The following is a 7,215-nucleotide window of genomic DNA, read 5'->3' as shown; positions in this document are numbered from 1 at the left end:
AGACAAATCTTGAAAGCAGCCTACGTGTTCATCAGTGGATGAATTAATAAAGAAAATGTAGTAGCTGTAAGTAATGGAATACTATTGCACTATAAAGAAGGATAAAGTTGAGTCACTGGCAGGGAAATGGATGTGCTTTGAGAACATCATGTGAAGTGAAATAAATCAGACGCACAAGTTCTCATACCATGTAGTTTGTCTCCTACGAGATATCCAGAGCACAAATCAAGCAAAACGAAAGACAGAGGACAGGACGCAGCGAGAGAGATCTCTCCCAAATGGGAACGAGAAGGGAGAAGGGGAGGTGAAGAGAGACCTCAGATGTGTCACCCGCATGCACCCAGCACTCGCAGTGGGGTTAGTCATTCTGTATCACAAAGGCACACTAACTTCTAAAAGGCACCAAAGGCAAGTGGGCGGGAACCTGGGATTGTTACCGTCTGGGTCTTCCAGGTCCACGTGGGAAGAGCGTGTCCCGGCGTCACCACCAGCGGAGGCAGCGCTGCGCAGAGGTGGCGCTTGAGTGCTGTTCCTCTCCTTCCTTTCGCTCAGCAGGCACGAGGGAGCTGCTCCGCCCCAGCGCCCTCCCTGCACCGTCCGCCGTGCTGCTCCACCCAAGGCTAAGCGGCCGGCAGTCACGCCAGCAGCTCTTACACTGCAAACCGGAAGAAACCTTTTCCCTGGATACGGTGACTGTCTCAAGTATGTGTCATAGTGACCAAGAGCTAAGCTAGGAATTCGCTTCAGGACTTGCACACCTCCCCCTCTTGTCCTTACATTAGAAAATGAAAACTTGAAGGTAAAACAAAGGAAAAAAAATCTTTGGAGGCTTTGGGTACAAAGCACCTTTATTTTATAGTAGCAAAAGCCCCCATATACTTCTATGTGCTTTAAGCATGCGCAGCCGGTCCCTGCAGGCATCAGTAATCTTCCTCAGGAGCATAACAGGTGTGTTGCTCTAACAAGGCGCGGACGGGCTTGCTTCAGCAGCACAAGGAAGGCAAGCTGTAAGTGCTGCAGAAGCCCATACTGTGGAGTGGGAAGACTTGGCTTGTATGGCAATTAGCTTTGTAAATGACCCGTAAAGAAGAAGTGCTCTTACTGGGAAGGGTCTGTTTATATGAGCCTGTGTTCTTTGCATACACCGTATCTGCCACTTGGAAATATTTCTTGTTTTCTGTGTTTGAAAACAAAATTGCCAATAAGTGGTGGTTTCGAGGGCATAATATTGCCCATGAATAACAAAATCCTTACCTCGTACATTTCCTGAACACGTAGGAGATGCAGTTGTGTGTTTGGAGGGTGTCCCCCGCCGCCAGCACACAGCCAGAGCACTGCAAAGCAGAGACTGAGGTGAGGCGGCCGCTCAGCTAGCAAAGCGGGAGATGGCCCCGCCTGCATCCCGCCTTCAGGGAAATCCTCTCCCCGCTTCTGAGCTCTGATCACCCATCCCTCTCCTCAGCTCCTGAGTATCCATGGGGAAGACACTCAGTCTGATGGACTGTGAGCATCGCTGCCGGAGCAAGAGTCAGGCGACCTACTCCTTCCCCAGATGCGGAGATATCTAAGGCCATGGCAGCAGGTATCCTCTGATCCCACTGAGCCCGGCTGAGCCCCAAGGTGGCCTCGCTTGCCCGGACCTCCGTCACAGACCTCCGCGTCCTCTCCCTTTGCTGCTCTACGCCCTTCCTTACTTCACCTTCCCCTTTCACAAAGGGCATGCATGATCTGCCACACCGTGAGATGCTCTGTGAGGGCAGGGACTGTTTGTGTCTGTCGTGTTCTTTTCTGTATCCCCAGCAGGTGAAGAGATAAGCCGTTTCTCTGGGGGACTCCACGTAGGGGGATCAACAACACGACCCCACTCATAGAGCGAAGGTGTATATGAAGTTGGCTCAAGCCTGAAGCTGGTTACAGTGCCGAGACACGAAATTCTAGTTACGCAGGAGGCTGAGGCAAAAGGATTGCAAGTCTGAGGACTGTCTGGACGACTAAGTGAGACTTTGTACCAAAAAACCAAAATGAGTTAAGCCTGGTCTTTTGGCAGAACTCATCTGTGACTCTGAAGGACCCAGCCATGTAGGAGAAAGGGGAACAGCCTCACCCTGCTCTCTCCTGAACAGCAGCCAGCATTCCGGCGGATCAGAGCTCCAGAGCTGTTAGCTGATGGCTTGAGACACTGTCACCTACTGAGAAGGAGAACAAGAACACGAAGAAATAGCGCTTGCCAGTCCCAGTACTTTCGACTTAACCAAGCCAGCACACCTTACTGTCAGTGTTCACCAAAGACATTAGAAGAAGAAACTCATGTTGATTGAGCAGTTCAAAAAACCTACAAAATACAGAAAAGCATAGAGAAGGTTGCAAAAATCACTCATAGTATCATATTAAAGTGAGGAAACAGTTAGATGCCAATGTATTGAATATTTATTTTTCACAATATCTATTGTACCTTTTGGATCTTATTTACTCTCGCAGCTTCTTACACTAGGGAAACAACAAGATGTTTACACATGCGAATCTGGTTTAGTTCACTTATGAGTATGGTCTCTAGTTGTATCCATGTATCTATAAAAGCCTTGAGTTTATCTTTCTTTATAGCTGAGTAGTACTCCATTGTATAAAAATACCACATCTTTTTTATCCATTCCTTAGTTGATGAGCATTTGGGTTGTTTCCAAGGTTTAGCTATCACAAACTGTGCTGCCATAAACATGGATGTACATATTTCACTGTGGTGTGATGTTTTCAGTTCTTCTGGAAAATACCCAGAAGGGGAATGGTTGGGTCAAATGGGGCCTCTAATCCTAGTTTTGTGAGGATTTTCCACACTGATTTCCACAGTGGTTGCACCAGTCTACACTCCCACTAACAGTGGATAAAGGTTCCTTTTACCCCACAGCCCCTCCATTATTTGTTACTGGTTGATTTCTTAATGGTAGCCATTCTTTCTGGGGTGAGATGGATTTTCGTTTTTTTTTTATTTTGCTTTTTTTGATTGCCCATTGTTTTTGATTTTTTTTTCTTTTTTTTTTTTTCCTTTTAATTTTTTTCTTTTGGGAGTTTTTTTTTCTTTTCGGTTGCCCCCAATAAGCAACCTAATGCTGCACCTCAAGGTTCTAGAAAAAGAAGAATGAGTAAAGCCCAAAGAAGGGAGGAAATTATAAAGATCAGAGCAGAAGTTCATGCAGTTGAGACTAAGGAAGCAGTACATAGGATTAATGAATCAACGAGTTGGTTCTTTGAAAGAATAAATAAAATTGATAGCCCCGGTAGACATACTTATGAAAAAAAAGGAAAGAAAATACTCAAATTCATGCAATAAGAAATGAAAAGGGTGAAATCACTACAGATTCTGTGGAAATTCAAAAGATTGTCAATACCTACTTTGAAAATCTTTACTCTCATAGAATGGAAAATGCAGAAGAAATGGACAGATTCCTAGAAACATCTGAATTGAGCTGAATCAAGAAGATATAAAAATTATGGATAACCCAATATCAATTAATGAAATTGGAAATGTAATTAAAAACTTACCAATAAAAAAAAGCCCAGGTCTTGATGGATTCACAGCCTAATTCTACAAGAAATTTGGAGACTCCTGAAACTCTTTATTGAAATTGAAAAGGAAAACAATTCTCTCTAACTCATTCCTGGAGACAAGTATTACCCTGATACCAAAACCAGAGAAAGACCCAACCAAAAAAAGAGAACCACAGGCTAATCTCCCTAATGAACATAGATGCAAAAATTCTCAATAAAATACTAGCAAACGGAATGCAGCAATTATCAAGAGGATTATACACCATGACCAAGTGGGGTTCATTCCAGGAATGCAGGGATGGTTCAGTATAAGCAAAGCAATAAATGTAATATTCCATATCAACAGAGCCAAAGGCAAAAATCACCTGATTGTCTCAATAGATGCAGAATGTATTCAATAGTTAGTCAAGTGTACATATAATCTCATGAGTTGTGTTGAATATGTTACTTTTCTTTTTCATTTGATACCATATAATGTATCCAGAACATTTAGCTGAAATAATTTCTTCATGATGCAGTTAAACAAGAGCAAAAAAACTGTAAGTACTAGAAAATTTAAATTGGTTCAGACTTTCTGTAAAGTAAGACTTAAACCAGTGTATAGCATTTAATTTAATAATTTAACTTCCAGAAATTTAAGAAGATAGATAGATAGGCAGAAAGATAGACAGACATATAAGGATGCTCATTGCTACTTCAGACATTATAGAAAAGTGGATTAAATTAAATTGGTTAACAAATTACAATGCTTCCAAATAATGAAATATTATGCAGCCTTTTAAAATGTTGCAATGGATCTTCATTTATGTTATATCATGTTTCTTGCTGGTGTGCCCATTCCTGATGCTCTTCTGCCTGTTCCACTTTCCCCCAATAACCTTAAACCCTTAACTATTCTTTGTAGCTCATATAGTCATTATGTTCCTTACACTGCCCACATCCATTGCTAAAGTGAAATCTCTGGTGACAATCATGAATGTTGCTCTTCTTTGAAGTATTTCAAATTTATGCCTGTGACTTGTACTCCAAGCAACATTTTGACCATTCTATTAAGATTATGATGTACAGAGTATTAACTATCATTATTTTCTAGTTATTTTGTTATGAAAGTTTATTTTTGATTAATTTAAGAAGTGTTTTTCTACATTTCCTTTATTAATATCTATTTGTATTATATTAAAATTTTTTAAATGGCCATAAAAATTTTAGACACATAGTAGGTAGTCAATAAGTAAATATTTATTGTAGGAAAGCACCCCAGAACTGTAATTTCTTGGTAAAGAGGCATAGACATTTCTGAAACTTTTAGATTCTCTTAAATTGTATAAATTGTTTCTATAAAGTACATATAAATTTCTATTTTCAAACGGACCTTTGCCAGTTCCATAAAACATGCTCAAGGACAGGAGAACTTCTAGCGCCTGCACTGTTCTCTTTCTAGGGTTCAGCTAGGGGCAGGGTGCTTGTTGTATCAGAGTTCACAAAGAACAATTTCTCTGTCCACAATTGCTTCCCGTCAACTGTAAGAATTTAAGACGGTTTTAAACAATTAAGCCCTTAAGATTTTCCTTTACAATCCACACAGCTCTGCAACATAGCCTCAAAGTCATAATGGAGTTAGTTGAGGCTGACTTTTTATTGTCTCTAAAAAGGCATCTCAGCTGGACATGGTGGTGCACGCCTGTAATCCCAGCACTCGGGAGGCTGAAGCAGAAGGATTGTTGTGAGTTCAAGACCAGCCTGGGCTACAAAGTGAGCTCAAGGCCAGCCTGAATAGTAAGACTCTGTCTCAGAAAGACAGAAATAAATAAATAAAATAAAAATAAAAAAGCATCTCACAGAAACAATTTTTTTTATAAAGCTACATAAAACCTACTGGCAATATTGGTCCATACCGGCTCACACTTCTATATTTCTTAGTCACCATATAGCCCTCCACCCCTCCTCATCAGTTAAAAAATGCCCTGCTCTATGGCAAGCTGAGGCAGTACCCCACCAGTGGAGGGGTCTCTTGTAGGGATGAGTGGAGGTCCGAGTAGGGATCACTGAGAGATCGATGTAGGCCGGTGCTGAGGGTCCAGGTCAAAGCCCAGGGTTCCACAGCCAGGGGTCAAGTAGAACTAAGATGCAAGGAGACACAGGTTCAAGGCTCTGGTTGGAGAGCCCTGCCAGTGACTGGAAGTCCCTAGTGAAAAGCATGTGACAGCCAGATCCTGATGCCTCTCGGGGGTGATCTGACCAGGCTCAGGGAGCTAAACGTCCTGTCTGAGCTCAAGCTCCTTGGTCCTTCCTAGCACTAGAGCCACCCTGAACTTACACATCAACATGCAGAGTGTACCGAGCACACGCCCCGTTGTTCAGTCCTGAGGTCTGGAGATTGCAGCAGCTCTTCCCAAATCCTGAGCTTTCCTGGGGTCTGCTTGAAGTCATGTCTAGGGCTGCTCAGGAAGGATCCAAGACAAGAGAAATAACACAGCAATGGACGTACATTGAGCTTTTATGCTAGAATCTAATAGGTCCTGTACCAGGAACATTATACACACAACTTCATTTAACATTTACAAAGTACAGTGGGACAGTCCTTACGATTTCCCCATATTTACAGGTAAGAAAGAGTGAAACACAGAAAGGTTGCTTAGTGTACCAGAGTAACACAGCTAATAGGAGGGGAGCCAGGACTCAGGAGTCAGCTCTGACTGGCAGTCAGCGAGTCCGAGTTCATGTCGACTGCTCCGAATTGGGAGTCACATTCTACTCCTCATGCAAAAAGAGGCTGAGAACAAGGACCATGCATCCGCCATCATGTGAGGACGTGACTCAGGTTCCACGTACAGTACTTGCCTTTAAAGCTCAGTCTTTTGCGTGCTAGACAGTCCTAAAATTTCAACAAAATTAAGCAGTGTTTGTGTAAGTTGGCTCCCGTCACTGGGACCCTGGTATGGGTGGAGTGGTTTCACTGTGACCTGTTGTTTAGCCAGTTATCTTTCACATACTAAGAGAAAAGATTCTTTTTCAAATGTAATTTCGCTTCTCACATTCCACTCCGGCCAAAATGCACTGCTATTCTCTAAGTTGCTAGAGAACTGAAAGGGTTGTAAAAAAGAAAAAGAGAGAGAGAGAGAGACCAAAATGTGCATAGAAACACTGATAGGGTTTGAGATCAAATAAAGCTCTCAGAATCATTCACAGTGATGCCTGTGAGCCTGGATTTTGTTTTCCCCCCGCAGGCTGCTGAATAAAAGAAACACGACTACGCAGATAAACCCCGGCACTGGCTCCTGAAATCAATGGCACTGCCTCGCCCACCCTCTGGCACGGATAGGAAGGAGAAACGAGACCTAGATTATCGCAAAATTGTTCTCCAGGCCTGCTCACAGGCACTCACTCCCAAGCCAACCGATGCCGCTAACAAAGGAGGTTTGTTACACTGGGATCTGTGCCATCTGCCTGGTTCTGGAACAATTTTTCACAGGAGATTGGGCGTGGGGGTGACTTGCGGAGGGAGGTGGCTGGGAGGGGAATTTACAGGGGCAGAAAATGAAGGATTAGCATGCAACCAGCGGCTACACACCATACTCTGAAGTATTGTAACACTTTTCACGCACCCTGCAACTTAGTTGGATTATGGTGTGCTTATTGATCTTGGGTTTCCAGAGTGCTATTGCTACTTTA

General features: G+C 43.0%; 1 long non-coding RNA gene across 1 annotated transcript; it reads right to left on the bottom strand.

Moving 5' to 3' along the window:
* Positions 1-841: 841 nt before the first annotated feature.
* LOC102015034 lies at positions 842-2,326 on the bottom strand. The gene is made up of 3 exons (XR_261373.1): positions 2,105-2,326; positions 1,255-1,334; positions 842-1,177 (listed from the first exon to the last, which is right to left on the bottom strand). It is a non-coding gene; the product is annotated as an uncharacterized LOC102015034 (long non-coding RNA).
* Positions 2,327-7,215: the final 4,889 nt, after the last annotated feature.

The sequence above is a fragment of the Chinchilla lanigera genome, unplaced genomic scaffold (genome assembly GCF_000276665.1).
Source record: "Chinchilla lanigera isolate Chin_1 unplaced genomic scaffold, ChiLan1.0 scaffold00028, whole genome shotgun sequence".
Taxonomy (NCBI): domain Eukaryota; kingdom Metazoa; phylum Chordata; class Mammalia; order Rodentia; family Chinchillidae; genus Chinchilla; species Chinchilla lanigera.
The sequence above is the reverse complement of the archived record's forward strand: the minus strand, read 5'-3'. Positions and strand labels throughout refer to the sequence as shown.